At 39.6% G+C, this 21,438-nt stretch overlaps 1 protein-coding gene across 13 annotated transcripts in view; it reads left to right on the forward strand.

The window, feature by feature from the left end:
- Positions 1-21,438, forward strand: part of CPQ (carboxypeptidase Q) — a 440,125-nt gene that overhangs the window by 41,634 nt on the left and 377,053 nt on the right. For 2 of the 13 annotated variants that reach the window (XM_057308085.1, XM_057308089.1), the window contains exon 2: positions 14,993-15,083. The exons of the other annotated variants lie outside the window; for them this stretch is intronic. The gene's annotated coding sequence lies outside the window, so the exon portion shown is untranslated. The remainder of the gene's footprint in view (positions 1-14,992; positions 15,084-21,438) is intronic. 13 annotated transcript variants of the gene reach the window in all.

The following is a 21,438-nucleotide window of genomic DNA, read 5'->3' on the forward strand; positions in this document are numbered from 1 at the left end:
CGTTCCTTGGCAACCTTGGCAGGAGGGGACTTTCATGTTGCCAGCTAAAGCCCTGGCCCTTGGGGCTAGCCTGGGTGTTACTGCTCCTGGAGCCTTCTCCGTCCCCAACCCAAAGAGCTTTTGTTTGCGCAATGGCCATTGTATCTCTTCCCTTCTACTCATTGGCTCTGGCCCAAACTTCCTCTCCACTGTCTCCAGCTGGGACATGCACGTGGGAGGTTTGCTTTGAGAAGCTCCAGCTTTGGCATTGTCAGTTTCTCATCTGGCTCCTCATCTCTCTCTTTACTTTGTCTGGAGGCTTGCTTGTTTGGTGACCCACTGAACACTGAAGTCGTGCTGGCAAGATGGCGACTGTCTAGTCCCTTGCTAGCATGGAAAGGGGCAGTTGTTGCAGAGCTTCGGGGTTAACATGAAGGCTCCTTCTACTGAAGCTGGTTGGGTGTCCAACAGGGAGAGATGTTCATTCCGGAAGCTGTTGGGTCTGCACTTGAAGGAAGTGTCATCTTAATTCTGGAATGAAAGCTGCTTGCCTCTAGGTCAGTAAGCTCTTTGAGGGAGAGGGACCTTCCAACATCCTGTGTGGGCCTCCAGGGAGTCCGAGGCAGGCAAGAAGGATTCAGTAAAGGAAAAGAAAAGGTTTGGGGAGGGAAAGGGAGAAGAAGAAGGAGAAAGATGAATGATAGCTGTGGGTATTGAACACCCATCACATACTTTTACTGAAGGTTAAGACAATCTCCCAGGGCTTTATGCTTGTTTATTTTGATAGTCAACACTTAGATAGCGCTTACTATGCGTCAGACACTTCACCGAATACTTTCTTTGTATTCACTGTTTTAATCGTCACTGTAAACCCACAGGATAGGTAATATTATCTTCATTTCAGAGAAGGGGAAACTGAGGCATGGAGCCATAAAGTAATTTTTCTAAGATTATACAGCCTGTAAATGGTGGAACCAGGTTTCAATCCCAAGAATTACACTTTCTTTTTCTCTTTTCTTCCTTCTCTCTTCACTCATACTGTAAGCAAGTATCTTTTTCCTGGTTTATTTACTGACATATTTTTGTACCCTTTGGGGTGATTACTGTTTAATGATGTTAAAGTGTAGTGTGACGTGCTGGCTAGTGTTCTGCGGTGCAAGAAGACTGCGATGTACCCTACATAGAAAGTACATGTGTTAGATAAACTTTGTTCGGGCATGAATTATAGCGCTGTTGGCTGTGAGTTCGGTGTTAATGAACCAATAGATATTAAATATGGTGTCTTTAAAAGAAACACACATAAAAAGCAAGGTTATATATTGATAGGTTGACAAAAATGTTGTGATCAGAGTTTCGCAGGAACCTCACCTTCTATTTCCCGAAAAGCCATGGTTCAATTTTCTCTCATTGTTTGCAGTGACTTTATAGAATGTAACTGCCATGAATAATAAGATGCAGCTGTCTATCTTTTTCTAGCAAAAATGATAACAAGTATTTCCTGCCACATAACTTTGTCTAGATGTATAGTTATCTTTCCAAGTAATGTGGTCATTTTGCTGAGCACTGTCACCACACAGATTTTCTTTCCTCAATTCATAAAATCCTGTACAGAGAATCTTCCATGGTGCCTGGCAAGGAGGCAGCGCTCAGTAAATGCTTATTGAATGAATGAGTGAATGAAATCTTCAAACCTACAAGATAACCTAGTCTAAAATTCTGAATCTTAAGAAAGACATGAATGGACCTGGGAATCAATAGTTTCTTTCTTTTTAAGTAAGCCATGAAACTCGGATAGCAAGCAGGTTTTCTCAAGTTGCCTTCTGGTTGATTGTCTACTGTTTGTTGAGCACTGGCTACCGCATCACCTGTTTTGTTGTCCTCATATTACTTATTATCTGAAATTATCTTGCTTTTTTGTCATTTACGTATCGTCTGTCTCTCCTCATGTCAAGTATATAGCTCTAAGAGAGTAGAGACCTTGTTTGTCTTTCCTGTTGCTGAATCCCCATCACCTATCATGCTTGGTCCAATAGTATGTGCTTAGTAAGTGTTTGTTCTTATTTAATTATAATTATCATAATGCTATGAACTGTATTCTTAGAGATTTTGACTTAGTGTGGGAAATCAGGAATGTGTCTTTAAGGAAATACTGATTGAGTCAAACTGTGGAGAAGTAGGAATTAACTAAAGCTGGTAAGGAAGATGTATTCCAGGCAGAGAGATCAGGATAAAACAGGGCGCATTGGAGTGTGTGAGATAAAGTCAGCGTATCTGGAGTTCAAGAGTAGGAGAGTGCATGAGATGAACCTACAGAGGTAGGAGAGGACAGGACATTCAGGGATTAGGAGGCCATATGGGGATGTGGAGTTTTATCCTAAGAGCAGTGGGAAGCGGCTAAGGAACTTTAAACAAGATATCAATCTTGCTGATGGAAGCGGGACACCTGAGTGTGTGAATGGCGTCACCGTTTGTGGTCTTGAAGATCAGGTGTTCAGTTTTGGAAACATTGAATTCAAAGTACCTATAAAAGATTCACTTGAAGATGTCAAGTAGACAGCGGAGATATACTTGTTTTTGGGGTCTGAGATGGATATACACATTTAGGTGAGAGTATTTGAAATCATGGGCATTGATGAAATTGTCTAGGGAGAGGGTATAAAGTTAAGAAAAAAAGAGGGTTCTGTCTGAGCTTTGAGGAACTTCACCTTTTAAAGACCTGATAAAGAAGGATGGATAGGGCAGAATCTTAATTAAAAGCAGAGTAGGCTAAATTATTTATGCTTCTTTCTGTGGCCTCTCTAAACAGTTTTGTTGTCAGTTGCCCAAAGATAATTTTATTTACCTTGAGCACCTCTCTCTATTAGGACTCAATTTAATCATGTTTTAATCATAAATTTTCTTGTCTTTTTCTTTTATTGTGTCTGGGAGCAGAGATCTTGTCTTTTACAATCATGCTTGAAACCCTAGTACCTAGCACACTGACTGCTTTGTCGGCATGGGTATGTCTGTGTTTGAGTGGGAATAAAGATCCTCTTTAGGGAAGGTGAGCAAGAACAGAAAGCAGCTTTCCCCTCACATAGCTTCTCTGTGTGGGAGACCAGAGACTCTGGAGCTTCTGCATTTTGGCAATACCAGGTATCAGCTAGCAGACGGGAAACTTTCTAAGAGGCAGAGGAATCTACATTCTTCATTTGTGGTGTCTTTGCGTGGATTTGCTCCTGCTCTGAGACCTGTGGCTTCTAGAAGTTATTTCCAGAAGCTGCTGCAGCAGAGAATTTGGTGTCTATCTCACCAGTTGGGAGTTTGGCCTGCTTAGGGCTACTAATAAGCTCTTTCCCCCTTTTCCCTCTCCCTCTTGACTGCCTACTGTCACTCCCCCTAACTTTGTCTCAATCCCTTTTTTTTCCTTTGCCCAGAGAACGCCAGGGGCATGTTTCATAATTTCAGGTATGATTTTACTAGGATTTAATAATATTTCTGTATTATTAGCAACTCTCCTCTCCCATTTTCCATTCTGAAGTCCATTATTCCATCTCCTATTATTTTTACCTTTGGTAAGGAGGTCTCTGTATTCTCTTTGGTAATGGATCTAATGATAATGTGACCAGCATGGGAAGATCGGTGGGCTCTCCTCTCCTCCTGCCATTACTCATTCCTGCCCGGTGCCTGTGCTTCCTTTGTCTGCCATCCCTGTGTTTGGGAACTGGGTCTTTTTCCCCGGGCTGAAACAAACAACCATCATGTTGAAGCCTTGCTGTCAGCTGGTGATCCAGTCCTTGTTGCCTGGACTCTGCTTTAATTCATGATCTTTGCTGCCGGAATTTTCTTTTCTCAAGACTTATTGTTTGATCTTGACCTGAGGAACTTTATGCCTACTTGACCTGTGGAATTTTTCTTAAGTCCCTGATTTTGATCCAATGACTCTGTTCTTTTAAGCCAGGTATGTGTTTTTCAGGCTGTGTCTGTTATCTTTTGTGTTGCCTGTTATAGTTCTCATCTCCAAGTGACTTGGATGACTGGACGTGTTGTTAGCTTTAGGGAAAAGCATGTGGCTGGATCAAGAGTAGGACCTAGCTCTTGAGGGCCGAGGTGAGTGCATGGAGGGTATCAGGGTGGAAAGCCTAGGTGAAATAGGGGCTAAGCTGGAGAGAGACTTTCAACAAAATAAATTTCACTGATTTCAAACCAAGGTGAATATGAAGTTCTGTCTACATGAGTGAAGACCAATTTTTAAAACATTTGAAGGCATACATTTAAAATGACAGCTTAATATTAAAATGGGAAGTTATGATTCATAAGCAGTAGTATAATTTTGAATAACATGACCTTATTCATTGACACTAACTGCTTTACATCTTCAGGTTTCATCATATTAGTACCATGAATAAAACCCAGAAAAGTTATAGAGGAGGAAATGATTTTGACTTTTTTTTTTTATTCAATAGTCATTACTTATATCCTTTTACACTTTTGCAAATTTTAAATTTCAGTAATGATCTTGCTATTCAATTTTCCTATTTCTTACAACCATAACCTTCTGGAATAGCCATAAATGTAGGAGAAAACTGAAGTAAAAAGCCTTTGAGCTCAATGAAAATACTTTCTATAAAGCCCATGGCTTGACTCAGTAAAGCCAGAATGGAATTTCTGTTCCTATAGGGGGCTCAGAACTGATTTGATTTAGTTATATCTATGGTATTTTATTTATTTCCTCCTGGAAATATATAGTTTTTACTTTTGATATAGGAAATGAAAGGAAGCTTATAGCTCTAAAAATAGCCCTCCACAAAGTTATAGGCCTTAAAGTATAATTGAGGAGAGACTTTGAAGAGATCAGTGCTGTCCAATAGAAATTTCTGCAATAATAGAAGTGTTTGTCTGCACTGTCCAGTGCAGTGGCCACTAGGCTAAGTGGCTATTGAGCCCTGGAAATGTGGCTATTGTCACTGAGGAGCTGAATTTCAATTTTTATTTTGTTTTAATTAAGTAATCATATGTGGATAGTGACTACTATATTAGCACAGTTCTGGAAAACTGTTATTTGCTTTCTGTTGTGGCTATAAAAAACCATAATGTTACTGGCTTAGACAACACAGTTTTATTATCTTATACTTCTGTAGGCTAGGAGTCTGGCACAGGTCTCATTGGGCTGAAGTTAAGGTGCTTGCGGGGCTGCTTTCTTTTCTGGAGGCTCTGGGGAAGAATCTATTTCCTTGACCTTTTTAACTTTTAGCAGCTGCTCACATTCCTTGATTCGTGGCCCCTTTTCTCCATTTTCATGCAATGTTATACCTCTTTGTCCCGTTCTTCCATAGTCACATCTCCCTCTGACTGCCCTCTTTTGCCTCTTTCTTCAATTTTTAAGGACTCTTTTAATTATACAGGGCTCACCTGGTAATCCAGAATAATGTCCCTAATTTAACATCAGTTGGTTAGTAATCTTACTTCCCCCTTGCCATGTAACCTGACATTTTCATAGATTCAGGGATTAAGATTTGGACATCTTTGTGGGAGACATTATTCTACCTACTATAACATCTCCTAAATATGGAGCCATTTAGTGGAAGGGTGGGCTAAACCCTGTCCATCTTTTTCACATTATTTGCTGAGCCTATATCCATTTCATGTATTGCAGTGCAGGGGTCTCATAATGATTCAAGAACAATAGAAATTTAACTTTGAAAGGAAATTTATATGATACATAGTCCAATCTTCTATCCCATACAGTATTATTTTCTTCTATAGAATCTATAATTCACTTGTTTTCTGCCAGCGGTTTCCTATGAAGGGTACTCCCTACTTAGCAACAGAATCAGTTGCATTGTTGCATACTCTAGTTGTTCGGTCATCCTGTCATCTAGCTCTTTATCATTTCCACACAGTTGCCCTCTGGTTTTGACTTTTGGAGCAATGTAAACCTGCTTTGTGTAGGGTGTTACCTATCTCAAGAGATAGCACACACCACGGAGCAAAAGTTTGGTAGTCCTGTTTACTTTATTCTCCATATTCATTCACCACTATTGAACGTGCTGAATGTATAACTCCCAAAATATCTCTCAGGTCTGTCCGCTTTTTTCGTTTTAGTTATTGTTCTTTTCAGGTATAGAATTTAAATCTTTTTTTTATAGTTTTTTTTTGTTTTGTTTTTTAAAGATTTTATTTATTTATTTGACAGAGATAGAGACAGCCAGCGAGAGAGGGAACACAAGCAGGGGGAGTGGGAGAGGAAGAAGCAGGCTCACAGCGGAGGAGCCTGATGTGGGGCTCGATCCCATAAAGCCGGGATCACACCCTGAGCCGAAGGCAGACGCTTAACCGCTGTGCCACTCAGGCGCCCTTATAGTCTTTTTTTTTATAGTTTACATTTTTCTGTTATGATTCTCATTTGTTTAAATGAAGACAATGGTTTCCTTTAATTCTCTGAGCATATCTTCTCTTAATTCCTTGAAAATATTTATAGTAACTATTTTAAAGTCTTTGTCTGGAAAACCCAACACCTGGGCTATCTTGGGATCAGTTTCTTTTGGTTACTTTTTCTTAACTGTGGATCCCATTTTCCTTTTTCTTTGCAGATATAGCAATTTTTGATTGTATGCTAGATATTGTAGGTGATACATTTTAGATACTGTGACACTGTGACCTGTTATCGTCCTGTGAAAATATTTTCCTCTGAAAATTAATTTTTTTTAGAAGGCAGTTAATCACCCTGAACTTGGATAAGTTTGGATTATCCTTTGCTGAAATGATTCTGTAGAAAGCTCTGTGTGTTGCCAAAGTCCCTTTAACTTAGACTTAAATTACAAATTCTGCTTCCTCTGAAGATCTCATCAAGTCTTAGTTTTAGGTGCTTCTGCCCCGGGTCCAGAGTAGTTTGTACTCTAGAGCAGTATTTTTCAGTCTTTTTTTTTTTTTTTTTCATAATTACCCTCTCAGGAGACTTTTTAGACATACCACCCCCCAATCGTTAACTCCCACCCTCCAAGATCAATACCACAGAGGTAACTATTTATCTGTTTGTGTACTGTGTAGTTTCTAAGATTTTCTTTTCTTTCTTTCTACTCCCTCCCTGGAACTAATTTTCACCCTTTTGATGATATCACTCCTATTGAGAAAGGCTGTTCTAGAGGTGGTCCCCGTTCCTAAGGTGAAGCCTTTCTGGTGTTTCTGCTGGATGCCCAGGGGATTAATGAGGTGTTAATGAGATTTTTTTCCTCCTCTGGCTGTACCAAACTGCAAATATCCTCCTCCAATGCCCAAACCCTATTATTTTTGCTCTTTTTTCAGCCCTTTAGCAGCTACTTTCTGGGAAGCTTTAGGTGGTTTCATAGTTTCACTCTGTGTGTGTAGCCCAGCCCTCAGCCAAGGACTTGCAGGGGATACCCACAGAGACTTTGCAGCTCCTCATTGTATAGCTGCCTCCTCTCTGCCAGATTCCATCTCTTCAAACTCAGGACTCTGCCTTCTCAGTTCAGTGAGCCTGTTGTGCCTGAATTCTAGCTCACTTTGCTGTAGTTGGGAAGTTGTCCCTAGGCAAAAAGCTGGGCAATTGGTGTCACCTTGTGAGTTTTTCTTCTTTGAGAGATTGCTGTCTTTTACTGTCTCTTTCCCATTGCCTGAAAATCATTGTCAAGTTTTGTCCAGTTTTATGGCTCTATGGCCGTTTTTGGTGGGAGGCTTGGTTCTGTACCACTAACTCCACTGTCTCTGAATTCTTTTAGAAGCAGAAGTCCTCCCTCTACTTTTTTCCATCTCTGTCCATAGCTAGTACAGGTGGTAATCAGCCTATTAGGATTACAACAACCACCTTTTAATGGGTCTCCTTACCTTCAGCCTCCACACAACCTCTGGAGTGAACTTGCTAAAACACCAATCTCTTTTTGTCATTTCACTGTTTGAAACCTTTGTAGGCCTCCTATTACCCTCAGGATAAAGTTCAAGCTCTTTAAAGTGACTCATAGGCCTCCCTTTATGATTTGTGTCCTATCTCCCTCTTTAGCTGTGGCTTGTTTCACTTTATCTTGAACAGTTGTGCGTGTCATACTGATCTTTTATAGTTGGTCAGATGTGCAGTGGTGTTACTTGCCTCCTTGCCTTTGCACATTTATTTTCCTCTGTCTGGAATCCCCACTCTCTGACTCCCACCTTACTTGGTGAACACAAAGACTAACTTTTTTTGAAAGACCTATACCAGGATGGAGGCCCTTGCTTTATGCTCCATATGCCACCTTAGTAGAGAGCATACGCTCTCCTATTTCTTTTCCTTGTTCCCACAGGGAATTAGCTCAGTAAAGGCAGAGATCTTACCTGTCTTATCTAGTACTGTATCCACAGTGCGTAGTTATAATGTCTGGTGCATACATACGTATTCATTTAATATTTGTTGAATGAATGAATAAACAGGAGATCATGTTTATTCCCTTTTTTATATAACTGCTCTTCAGATATACAGGATAGCTATTGCTGTTCCTTAGTCTTTACCTCTCTAGGCACATTTCCAGAGATCATAAAGGGAAGGTTTAATTGTCTGTAGTCAGGTTTGACAAAACTACAGCTAGATCTGGCTTGCTGTCTGTTTTTGTAAATAAATTTTTATTGGTACATAGCCATGCCCATTTTTTACATATTATCTATGGCTATTTTTTTTAAAAAAGATTTTATTTATTTATTTGACAGAGAGAGAGAGTGCAAGCAGGGGGAGCAGTAGAGAGAGGAGGAAGCAGGCTCCTGCTGAGCAGAGAGCCCGACATGGGACTTGATCCCAGGAGCTGGAATCATGACCTGAGCCAAAGGCAGAGGCTTAACCGACTGAGCCACCCAGGCACCCCAACCATAGCTATTTTTTTAAAATAAAAAAAATTAAGAGCCACTTTCTTTTAAAATTTGGGTCCACTGGTTTTTAAAAATGGATTTCATTTTAAATATTTGGTTGACATTATTTTCCAAGAATATGTCAATCATGCAAATTAAATGAAAAATAGCAATATTTTATTTTATTTATTTATTCTTTATTTTTTATTATGTTCAATTAGCCAGCATATAGTACATCATTAGTTTTTGATGTAGTGTTCAATGATTCATTAGTTGCGTATAACATCCAGTTACAGCAAATGTTTTAAATGGCCTAAATGATCTCCCTGAGATCCTTTTATGAACCTTACACGTAGATTGAAAACTTTATCCTATTAATGGAGTTTTCTTATTTAGAGTGGTGGTTTTTAAGCCCCCTTCCCCTTATTTTGTTTAAGCAATGGAACCCTTTCAACAAGTGAAATCTTGGAAGGAAGACCAATTTATAAAACACATAAAGGTTGCTGCTGTGGTTGAAGAGGGCTAGCTTTGGAAACCTTCTCCTTAGTCCCTCTTTCATTACCCCATCTCTGTGTGGGCACTTTTCTAGTATCCTCAAGGAGTGAGAACCACTGTGTAAGACATCTACAGGACAGAATTTTGAATTCGTCTGGTTAGCAGTTTCTGTTCCTGACATAAGGTATAAAAGCTCTCTCAGTGTCACTTCAGGTTTAGTCTCACTGCTGTGTTCTGTGGTGCTGCCATCTTGATTTTCCTAACTGCTTGCGTCCTGACAGTTCTTTTACATCTCAGCTAGCTTTCTGGCTTCCAGATGCCTAGCTTGCAGCTAAATGTTATGGAAAGGTAACTTTTGGGGCTCATTAGCTTTCAGACTCCTGGTCTTTTCCCAAGTTCGGAGAAGTGGGATTATGGTGATCTAATGACGGGGTAGCCTCTTCTCATGGGACATGTCCAAATTTTTATGTGAAATCTCCTGACCTTTTAGGGTCACGGATTTATTTGATATTTGGAAAAACACTGGGCAGGCCAAACAAAATATATTTGCCCTGGATGCGGCACACAGATCATTCTTTTGTGACCTTTGCTTCAAACTTTGGCTTGTCTGCCTTTTGCTTTGGCTATGGCCTGGTTTCAGCCCCCTTCGGGCTGTTCCTGCCAAGGCATCACCCACTCCCTGGGGGGACACTTCATCGAAAGGGCTGTCAGGTTGACCTTGACTTCCAAGTGATCTGATGTTGAGAGCAGGCAGGCCAGTGTTTGATTACTTAGTCTTTGCATCACTGCTTGCCTTAAGTGCTTCTGCCAAGTGTTGGTGCTTGGAGGCCTGATTTGTTTTCATAATTTTAGTAGAAAAGAAATGTTAGATGGAAGGATTTTTTTTAACTATTGAAAAAGTAAGTATGACAAGAGGCCAGCATTTTATTATGCACTGACTCTCAAACCTGTTTGTTTGCACGTTAGGGTTTCTCTGCTTGATCTTGCTCTAATATTAATCAGGTGGCCCCAATTTAATTTGAAGCTGGATTCCTTCCCCCTCCTTTATTCTAATAAACTGGTGGACTAAAGAGCAGGTTTTTTTTTAACTTAAAAAAAAAAAAAAAAAAGAAGGTCTTCAACCTTTTACCATCTTAGAAATTTTCAGTACTTTTTGATTTGTAAATTTTAGGCATTTGAGCATTTTGGGCTTAGCCTTTTTGAAATGGAAAACCTTTGCTTTCCTTGGGATTATTTGGCACATTCTGCAGGTGGATGTGGTCAGTATCAAGTTGGGAAACCAAGAAAAACACTTCATAAATCACTGTTTTCTCTGTTCTTGAGTCAGTATCAGACATAGGTATTTTCAGAGCCAGCCCTGCTGCTGTGCCAGGTCTGTGAGATTGAGCTAGTGGACTTCATTAGAGCAAGGTGCAAATGAGCACAGAATTGTGTGTTTCATCCCCAAAAAGGTCTGTTAGCTTAGCTCAAGGAGGGATTCCAGGTTCAGCCAGTCTGGGAAATAAATGTATGGTCACAGTCCAAGGAGGATTGGATTAGAGAGTGAGCCAATCCCTCATCAGTAGGGGAAAAGGAACCTGAAGCACATGTCCTACTGGGTGTGGTAAGTGATTCAGCACCTATATTACCTACATGTAGGGAGAACTTCTGCATCACTTGAAATATTCCAGTATTCTGGGCATATGAGTTGTAAGTAACCAGCAGAAACTAATGGCTTCCAAGAAGTCTGGGAAGTGAAGGGGAATCTTATAGCTAATGGAGCTGGGGTGGACCTCCAGGGCCAAGGTAGAACTCTGTGACTATCCTTTTTAGGTGTGAAGCATGCATATGCACGCTAAGACAATTTTCTCTTGTCATGCAGGATGAATGAAAGGGCAGAGAGAGTTGTGTGTGGGTCTAGGATCGCACACAGTTGTCCTATGGCTGTCTTACACATCCTGTGTATTTGCACACCCTGCTTTCACATTTCTTGAATGTTTTCCTATGGAATTCTTCATTATAGGAAGGGCAATTCTAGCTGTACCTATTTTCCAAAGATGAGAATTTTTGCAATTATTTTGTGTTACGAAAAATTTCAAAGTAATGAGAATCTAATAATGAATATCAATATACACATCATCTGGACTTAATAATTGTCAACATTTTGCCATACTTGCTACATCATTTTTTTTTGCTAATGTTAAGGTGCTCCTACATATTTCTCTTAATATATGACTGTTTCTTGCCTTACTATATACTATTATCACTCCTATTAAAATGAGATGTAATTCCTTAATATCATCTGCTACTTAGTCCATGTTCAAATTTCTCAGTTGTCTCCAAAATGTCTTCTGCAACTACTTTGTTCAATTTAGGATCTAATCAAAGTCAATGCATTTCATATGGTTATGTCTCTTAAGCTTCTTTTTAGCTTAGAACAGTCCTTCCTCACCCCTGCTTATAGGTGTGTGTGAGAGAGAGAGAGAGAGAGAACATGTGACATTGACTTGTTGAGGAGATAAGCCAGTTGGCCTATACTATGTCTCATCTTCTGGATTTGTCTGATTTGCAGTGATAAGTTTTGATGTTTTGCATTGATGTTGAAAATGGCCTTGGGTCTGGGGATTGGCAACAGTCAGGAGACCCCATACATGGAGAGCTTTTGAGAATGAGGGAGATAAACACAAAGGTGGTAGGAGTGTTCCATATTCCCACATCTTGCTCCCTTGTTCGAGCTGACAGGTGCAGAGTCATGTGAACACACCAGGCCATAGTCTTTTTGGAAAGAATTAGGCAACTTTTTTTCCTCTTTGCTAGGCCACAGCAGAGAGCTTGAGGATGTAATGATCCTATTGGGTATGTATTCTGAATAGTGTATCCTGAATAAAACAAGTTAAAACCGAGAGACAGGAAAATGAAAGGAAACAAAAGTTATGAGAAGGTCATAGAAAATTCCCTGTGGCCTGACAGCTTGAGATTGCTCTTTCTTGAAGTCTGCTCATCTCTCTTGGGGTTGGAGAGAACCTAATTTTGAAAGAGACAACTGCAGAGGACCAAGTGTCTTGGGAGAAGCTGATGACAGACATTAGGAGATTAGATTTAGGAAGAAGGAAGCAGCTAAAGAAGGCAGCTCAGGACAAGGGGGCAAACAGTGAGAGGGTTCAGCTCATCTCTTTTCCCCTTTCCCTCAAAAGACTGGTGTTTGTCAGTGGGCCCATAAAATCTTTTCTGACCTTAAAGGTGTTTTGGAAAACTAACTTAATCCTTAGCATTCTCAATCTGGAGCAGGGGTTCTGAGAGTTGGATGCACCTTAGTATCACCTGGGAAGCTTTAAAAACTACCGATACCTGTGTCCTGTCCCCGGAAATTCCCATGTCATTAGTCTCAAATGCAGCCATGGCAACTGGGTTTTTAGATTCCCCAGGTGATTTAGTGTGCATCTACATTTGAGACCCACTGACCTAGAGCAAAAACTGTATATACTTTGGCCTTTTAAAAAAAAAGATGTATTCAATTCTCTCCCCTCTTCTTATAAACCTTATGGAATCCCAATGCACAGAAAAGATAAAAGTGGAGGTTCTTTAGTTAAGGTAGTCCTGAAACCTTCCTAATTGGGTACAATCTGGCATCTCCATTACCCATTTCTTCCAGATCTCTCATTTCCTCCCTATGGCAGCATCTTCATATAGCTGAGCTCCAAAGAGGAGTATTATTAAACAAAATAGCCTATCTAGAGTTTACTGGATTTTAACCATCCAGACCTGGATTTGAACACTGGCTGTGTCACTTAACTCACTGTGTGACTTTGGAGAAGTATACCTAAACTCCCTGACCCTTGGTTCCTTTATCTCTTAATTAGAGAGAATACCTATCTCACAAGTTGTAATGAACAAAGTTAGATGTAAAATAATGTATTCTCAGTAGAGGTTAGCTCCTTGGATAATTCAGGCTGTCCATGAGGCCACTGTAAGCTTTCAGATCCATTTTGGGGAGGGATTGATGGTTTGGTTTAATCTGGAATCTTTAGTTACCTTTATATTGCACTCGTATTGCAGGATGAACCCAGATTCCCTCTACCCATGATGGATCTAAAATTCTTGATTGACCTGTAGCATCATAAGAAGAGATGGGGTTGGGAAGGAGTTGTTCACTGCTGAGTGATGAAGAGCCAGGAGCTTCCATGAAATGCCTCAGGAAATGCTCTGTAACTCAGATGTACTGTGCTAATGGATGGAGAGGCAGTAGGCAAAGTCCATTTTCATGTGAATGACTATATAAAAGTGGTATGAGGGTCCATAATAATGCTGATAGTGTTTAGGCTGGGGGGTTGAGGTGGGAAGAAGTTCTCTGTGGATCAAAGATACAGGTTCGTGACTGAGAATTTTTTTGAGTTTCAATTTTTTTTAAAAGAACAATGGAATTTTAAGCGGGCATGAAAAAACATAAACATATTCTTTCCTATTTTGGTATATTCTCATATGGTCAAACAAATTCCAGGTAATATAGAAACCTCACTTTTTCCCTTGTGACTATTTTACAGTGTTGCTAAGAAGTGAAATTGACCGATATGAATTTAACTTCCTCCCCCTCCTCCTTCCCACTCAGACATTAGTAAGCAGTGAAGTGGCTAGAGGTGCCCAGAGAGATGACAAGAGAAGTCAGAGGCTTGGGGAATTACAGAGTTAGATGGTCTGATCTGTAATTGAATAATTTTGAGTAGAATACACAAATCTAAGGTGTCTAAAATCTGTTAAAGGAAAAGACTCATTTGGGTTTGGTCCTGTCTCAATGATAAACCAGTGATTCAAGTCTAAACATGGCACAGGTGGTATTTCCTGTTTGTCCTTTACAAAGCTGGCATCAGTTTCCACATGGTATTCTCTGCACACCCCTGACCTCTACAAAAGGAAAAATGCTTTTTAGTTTCCTCAATACTTACAGTGAAGAACCTTCCAGAGAAGCATTCTTTCCCTAATGGCATCTTGATAAATATAAGAATGGCACACAAGTGTAGGTGTTTGGGCCAGTAGGATGTTTGGTGGACTAAATGTGGATTATCTTAGTCTGTTAAAAAATTTTTTTGAATTATTTTATTCACAAATTATTATCTGAAACATGTGGGTTTATTTTTAATTTCCATCTAATAGATGAAAATTTAAAAAATTCCCATGAACTGAAACAGTGAAAACTGGTTATTTGGGACAGTGAAATCTCTTTTTTGTAATTTGGAGTTGAGACCAAAGCAAATTCCAGCAAAATTGTGGTGCTGTCTCGTCAGTGGTCTCTTTCTCGTATTATCTTCCTGCTCTCCAGCACACCTCTACTCATTTCCAGCTGCTGAGTAGGACCCCTATGTGCCTTGAAAATTTATATTTTAAAGAAAATGCCTCAATGTTAGTAAGTTGTCTAAGAATTTGATTAAAATAGCTCAGATCAAGGTATAGGAGAGAGATTAATCACTGATAGGATTCAATGTTTTACCCGTATAGGAGTATATACATTTCAAAAGGAGTCCTTGTAAACCCCAACTAATGCGTATGTTAACAAAGGCATTTTCAGGATTTCAAGTCCAGATTTGATGGGTGGGGCGGAGTGGTGTACAGAGCCTTTTAAACAGACCCCCTTCAAATCTCAGTGCAGGCCTTCTTTTTCAAACCTATTTTGAAGATAGGACCTAATTAAGTTTTACTTTAACATCACTAAATCCCCTTTAAACCTCCCCTTTGCCAGGACATTCAAAAGTCCCCTTCATTCCTGCCAAAGACAAGAAGACATTGGTGACATCTCAGTTCCTGCCTACTTGTGACTGTTCTCAGTATTGGTAAGAAGTGAAATTTGTGGAGTATAGGGATTTCAGTTCCTCACTTCGTGTTCAGTTATCAAGTGACTTAGGGGTACCTGGGTGGCTCAGTCGGTTAAGTGGCTGCCTTTGGCTCAGGTCATGATCCCAGGGTCCTGGGATTGAGTCCCACATCGGGCTCCCTGCTCCGTGGGGAGCCTGCTTCTCCCTCTGCCTGCCACTCTACTTGCTTGTGTTCTCTCTCTCTCTCTCTCAAATAAATAAAATCTTTAAAAACAAAAAACAAGTGACTTAATTTATTGTGCCCCTGACTTTTCGGTTTCAGGCTTATCTTATTTCCCTTTCACCAGTTTTAACAGTGAACTCTTTCAATCCATCATTACTTAGTGAATACATGGTACAGTTATTTCTTACGACGACCCTGTCCAATGGGACAATAACATGGATTCCAGACCTAATTTTAAATTTTCTAGTAGTCACATTAAAAATAGAAAAAGAAACCGGTAAAATAAATTTTCAGTAATATATTTATTTAATTCAGTGTTTAAAATATTATTTCATCATGTAATCAATGTGGATAAGGGGATATCTCATATTCCTTTTTTCCTATACTTAGTCTCTGAAATCTGGGCTTTATTTTACAATCACAGCACATATCAGCTTGGAGTGGCCACATTTCCCATGTTCAGTCGCTAAATGTGGCTACTGACTCCCATGTTCATAGGCTTAGAAAATTTCTGAGTAAGAAGAATAGAGAATTGTGAGATTATGCTGAGTTTTAATTAGACTGTCCTCCTTGTGAGCAATGTTTAAATCTAAATGATTTTTCTCCCCAAGTTCCCTTGTCCTTCAGTGTTCCTTGATTCAGTAACTGTGGCTGACAGGCATGCCACGTTTGGCTTCAGAGGTGGCACACGGTACACCTCTACGGAGTAGAGTTACAACGCCTACGGCTGGGTGTAGTACTGTTTCAATAACACTGACTAGTTGTCCACGCCAGGCGGGGAGTTATTCACGACACTTCATCTCCTCATCCTCACCCCACATCTTCTCCAATAGTGTCTTTCGCTCACTTCTGTTGGGTCTGAACACATCTTGCGGTCTCTACCCCCGTCTCTTTAGGGAGGCCACGGCTCCCCGGATTGTGCAGCAGCCTCCAGCTGGCTCCCCACACCCCTCTGGAGGTCCCCCGTGGTCCATTCGCCCCACTGCAGCCTGTGTGGTGAAGGGCACATCTGGGCAGGCCACTCTTCCACTTAAGATCCTCTAACAACCGCCCATGCCTTTAGAACAGTCCAGAATCCTATGGTGGCCTCCAAGGCCCTGTATGATCTGGCTCCTGTCTGTCCCACACCACTTCCCTCTTTACTGTGCTATGCTTTTCTCTCTTCCTGTGTCAGGCTTTTTATACACCTCTTATTTTTATCTGCAATACTTGTTTGCCCTCTCTCTTTCCCTGGCTAACTTCTTTTTGTCATTTTGGTGAAATATGACTTCCTCAGGAACACCTTCTTTAACTTCCTTGACTCTTGGGTCCCTATTTTGTGTTCTCATATTATCACTATGTTTCCTTTATCACACTTATCACAATTTATCTACATGATTATTTGTGTAGTCTTGATATATTATCTGTCTTGACCAAAGTAAGCTTCGTAAGAAAAGAGAACTACATCTTCCTGGTTCATGACCTTTGTGCATGCAGGCTGACTCAGGACCTGGCATATAGTAAGCCTTCAGTCAATTCCAGCTGAATCTATAAATGCAGGTGCCCCGCCTGTTGTTTCCAGCAGTTTGGTAGCTCTAGGAGGCTTCCCAGCATTGCAGAACCTCTTATCAGTATGGCTAAGTGTTCCAGCTTCTGCGCATTGTGAAGATTTTCTAGTGTAGCTTTTAAGGGGCTGTTTCTTTGGCAGATTACTGATAAATCTGGTTAAGTTCCACCAGGCCCTGCGATGATGATCACAGTATGCTCAACTTAGCTTTGTAAAATAAGCATATTCTTGCCCCCGACCTCCCCTGCCCCTCGTACAGCGCATGCGGTTGTGGAAGTGCTAGGTCACAGGTATGTGCAGGCTCAACTTTACGTAATTCTGAACTGTGTTTTCCAAGGTGGTTCTGTCGCTTCACGCTGTTGCCCGTGGTGTAGGAATTCTTCTTTTGTGTCATGTTCTCTCCTGTACTTATTATCAGGCTTTTCGTTTTTGCCTGTATTGTGGTGTGAATGGTATCTTGTGATTTAAATTGTAATTCCCTGATTACTAATGAAGGGAAGCCTCTTTTCACTTTTTTATTCACCATTCCTGTTTCCCCTTCTGTTGAGTGACTGTCATTTTTCCATTAGATTTTTCATCTTTTTCTCATTGATTCTTTGAGATTTTTATATATTGTAGGTTCTAATCTCTTTGGATAGTATTTGTATTGCTAATATATTTTCCCAGTTTGTGGCATTTTTTTCAGTCATTCATCCTTTTTATGGATCAAAAATTATTTATTTTAATATAGTAAATTAATCAATCTTTATGGAGTCTCCTTTTTAAAACTTCATTTAAATACATTCTTCACTGTTTCAAAGTTATGAATCTGTCTCTAGCTGCATTTCACAAAGTTTGATCAATAGTATTTTTCTCCGGGGATGTACTGTATGGTGACTAACATAATATAATAAAAAATCATCATAAAAAAATAGTATTTTTCTGATCTTTCAGTGTTTTAAAATTTTCATCCTTTTATAATGTATGGGTAATTTAGAGGTGTGTTTTTGAATTTCAAGCATAAAATTTCCTCTTATGGTTCTTTTTGCTACTGATTCTTAATTTAGCTATTTGTTGTTAGATAATGTGGTATTTGAAGTACACATATCCTAAATCTGTTGAGATCTATTTTATGGCCTGGAATGTAGTTAATTTTCATAAACTATGTGTGCTTGAAAAGAATGTGTACTCTCAAGTTGTTGGCTGCATTGTTTCAAGTTTTTTGTATTGTTCAGATTTTTATAACATTACTGATCCTCTCCTCTTTGTTGCTTGATGTATCAGTTACTGAGGAGAGAAAATCTTCCGTTATAAGTGCATTTTCCATTTTTCTGTAGTTCAGACATATGTTTGCTATATATACCTCTGAATCCATGTAATCAAGTGCATATACATGTAAAATTGTTATGTATTTCTAGTGAATTGAGCCTTTTATGTAGAGATTCTCTTTATATCCAGTAATTCTTTTGCCTTTAAATCTATTCTGTCTGATGTTGATATAACTTTACCAGTTTTTTGATTAGTGTTTTCTTGATATATCTTTTTCATAAACTTTACATTTTTGTGTGTTAAGATTCAGATGTATCCCTTGCAAATAACATAGAGTCGTATTTTGTTTTTTATTTTTATTTTTTTAGTACTTTTAAAAAGATTTATTTATTTGAGAGAGAGAGAAAGAGCACACACACATGAGCAGGGGGAGGGGCAGAGGGAGAGGAGGGGAGAGAATCCTCAAACAGACTCCCCACTGAGCTCGGAGCCTGTCGTGGGGGTTGATCTCAGGACCCCGAGACCGTGACCTGTACCAAAATCAAGAGTCAGGCGCTTAACAGATTGAGCCACCCAGCTGTCCCTTTATTTTTTAATCCAGTCTGACAATATCTGTCTTTTAACCAGATATTTAAATCCATTTACGTTGATTGTGATAAATGTTATATTGAATAAATTTCTTCCATCTTGTAATGGTTTCAACTGTGAAGTGTTGGTCTGAATTTATCATATCCCTTGGTTGAAAGATGTCACAGTCACTGAATCACCCAATCACCCACCACAGCCCATTATGTTGGACTGTCCCCATGACCCCAACAACATAGTGGCTTGGCATTAAATGGTACCATAAAATGATGTAGAAACTGGAGATGGTTAGCAGGGTAAAGAACAGTGTCAGGAAGAAGAAGTTCACCATCAGCATATATTTAAAGGACTATTGCATGCATATAAAAGGGGGATTAAAACATTAGCAGCAAACAACAGAGCTAGAACGAGTGAATGGAATAATACTTTATTCATTGAACAACTATTATGTGCCAGGTGAATTGCTAAATGCCTTTCACAAACCACTGAGGTTATCTTCATTTTATAGGTGAGGAAACTGAGGCTCAGAGAGCTTGAAGAAGATACTCAAGACCAAACCACCAGTAAATGGCAGAATTGGGAATTGGACACAATTCTGTCTGATTCTTAAACTCTTGCTTTGTTCACTGAATTATATCACAGGGAGGTTCATTGTTAAATACCAAATAAAGGAAGAATTCTCTTCTAATTAAAATTAATAAAAAAATATAATGAATTATCATTTGGGGTAATGAATATCCCATCTTTGGGCATTTCCAATCAGAGATAAGGTAGGCATACATCAAGACTACTGTAGTGGGAATTTTACTTTGAGTGGGAACTGTACTTCAGAACATATGCTTGGGTTATATGACCATTAAGGTCTATTTCAGTTTCCATCACCTCATTGAAACTGTGCCAAAGCCTAACAAGTATATGCCTTTCTAAACTCTCCCTACTTTTTGAAAGTGGCTGCGATGTGAACTTGTCCTTTCTTCGCTAAGCCTCCTTAACTCACTGCAGTGTTATATGATGTGTACAGGTGGGGGCTTAATAAAATGCTGTTTGATGGTGACTTGATGCAAGTTGACTTGGCCTGTTTAGGTAGGAGAAAAACAAGTCATGTGTATTTTATAGAGTGGATACATGACTGCAGCATAAGGTTCATTAATTTGATATGCTGGAGCCAAGAAATGCAAAAGCTGAGAGACTTTACTATTAACATACGTCCTCATAATAAAAATCTTAACAATAAAGCCATACCTGATTTAAACAATTTTTTTAAAATTGAAATATTATTTTATAGATAGCTTTTAGTAAGTAGCCAGCTTACATTGGGAGATAAAGGTATTTCCTCTGTCTCTTGCTTTGTTGGTACATTCTGCCTTGTGAAGGCCAAGAACCTATAAGAATAAAAAAAATTAATTTGTCAGTAGTCTCATCAGTTTGCCCCCCTGTGCACTCTGCTTCTGTCCGCCTAATTTTCTTTTTCCTCACTGCCACTCCATCAGTAACTGCTTCCCCTTCTTTTAAAGGCCACCTGAAACATAATTTTTCCAGATGTTTCTACTGACCTGTGCCTCTCTCCCTGTACCTGTACCTTTCCAAGTATCTGAGTGGCAGTTGAAGTATATGAAAAAGGACTTTACCCATTCTTTACTTTTGAGTAGTCCTATTAACCCTTGTGAAAGCAATTTCACAACTGTCTTCTAGAACACTGCTTTGAGGTGGGTCAGGTAGATCTCATTATAGCCTTTGACACATGAAGAAACTGAGGCATAAAGAGGTTGTGAATTGGTAAGTAGTCAGCACTTTTTTTTTTATCATCTTTCAGCTCTATAGCTCTAACAGCCAAATGTGTTCCAAAATATTTCCCATGAGTTTCTGATTCTTGGGGTTTAAGTTACATGACATGGCGGATCCCTGGGTTTGGTATCTTTGCAGTTGGCTGAGCTCATTATTTAAATGGACCACCAAGGCTACTCAAAGCCTACTGCATGTGAACACACTTTGAGGTGGGCCTACTACTGAGGTGAATGTGCCTGTCCCCTGCATGCATGAGACCAAAAAAACACCCAAGAAAAATTCTTGCTTTCAGAATTTGACCCCTTGTTGCTGTAGATCAGTTGTTTTGGTTTCACCTCGTTGGCCCACATTGACCTTTGGATTGTTTTGGGCAGTCCGTCTTGTGTAGTGTAAAGATTACTTGGAATTGGGTGCTCGGGGTTCGAATTCTGAGACTTCTTGAAATTAGATTCATCACTTTCATTTCCTGGCCTCAGGTTTCTCACCTGACACTTGAGGGGCTTGCACCAGATCAGTGATTCTTGGAATACAGTCTTTGGAGGATCACATATATCAGAACCACCGGGACTGCTTGTTAAAAGTCTAAATTCCTGGACTCCACCCCAGGCCTACAGAAGTAGAACCTGTGGGATTGGCACTCAGTTCTTTGCCTTTCAGTAAGTTGACCAAGTATGTGCCCTAAAGCTTGAGCACCTCTGGGTGAGTGAATCTCTCAGGTTCCTTCTACTTCTGCATGTCCTATGACTCTGAGTGAGAAAGACAAAGAAAGAGAGCAATTATGGATTTAATTTGGTAGAAATTTCTTTACTCTTGTGTGTGTGTGTAAACATTTTTTTATATAACAAAAGCTGTATATATTTAATATATACAATATGATGAGTTTGGAGATAAGTATATGCTTGTCGGACCGTCACCATAATCAGTGCTATAAACATATCTGTCACCTCCAAATTTTCCTCCTGCTTGCTAGCTCCTTTTCTTTCTTC

The sequence above is a fragment of the Ursus arctos genome, unplaced genomic scaffold, assembly GCF_023065955.2.
Source record: "Ursus arctos isolate Adak ecotype North America unplaced genomic scaffold, UrsArc2.0 scaffold_6, whole genome shotgun sequence".
NCBI lineage: Eukaryota > Metazoa > Chordata > Mammalia > Carnivora > Ursidae > Ursus > Ursus arctos.